Raw genomic sequence first — 535 nt, 5'->3', positions numbered from 1 at the left:
AAATCAATATTGCATCTGATAAGACTAGCCAAAAGCATTATTGCAAAATGCAGCTCAATGCTAGCAGTAGGATAATGCTCACACAGCTCTTCTATTCAATATGTTACTTTGTTTTTGTGGATGAACAAATTCAAGACAAGGCACATTAAAGGAAATTTGGTAATATCCTCACAAAGCTGCAATTTTTAAGCAAGCTGTCTTTTAATGGTAACTGAATGAAGATGCCAGGCAAGGTATTTAAAAGCAGTATCAAAGTTTTCCTACCAACTATGATGGCAACATGTAAAAGCAGATGCCAGTGAAGAGGAGCTCATTCCAACCTGAAAGTATATTCGTTGAAATAAGCTCCTTATTAACTTGTTAAGACCAGGGAATCAGTTCACAAGGTCTTACACATAAATAATTGATAAACAATTTTACAGGTGGATAAACACTGTCTTTTCAACCTTTTTACAAGGGAAATGTTGGAACATCAGAATTTTAATGTCTTTCCAGTGATAGGGGTGCATTGAGTTATGTAGCAAAAATAAAAACA

The sequence above is a fragment of the Passer montanus genome, unplaced genomic scaffold (assembly GCF_014805655.1).
Source record: "Passer montanus isolate IOZ18808 unplaced genomic scaffold, ASM1480565v1 scaffold45, whole genome shotgun sequence".
In the NCBI taxonomy this organism is placed as follows: domain Eukaryota; kingdom Metazoa; phylum Chordata; class Aves; order Passeriformes; family Passeridae; genus Passer; species Passer montanus.
This window is presented reverse-complemented; position numbering follows the sequence as displayed.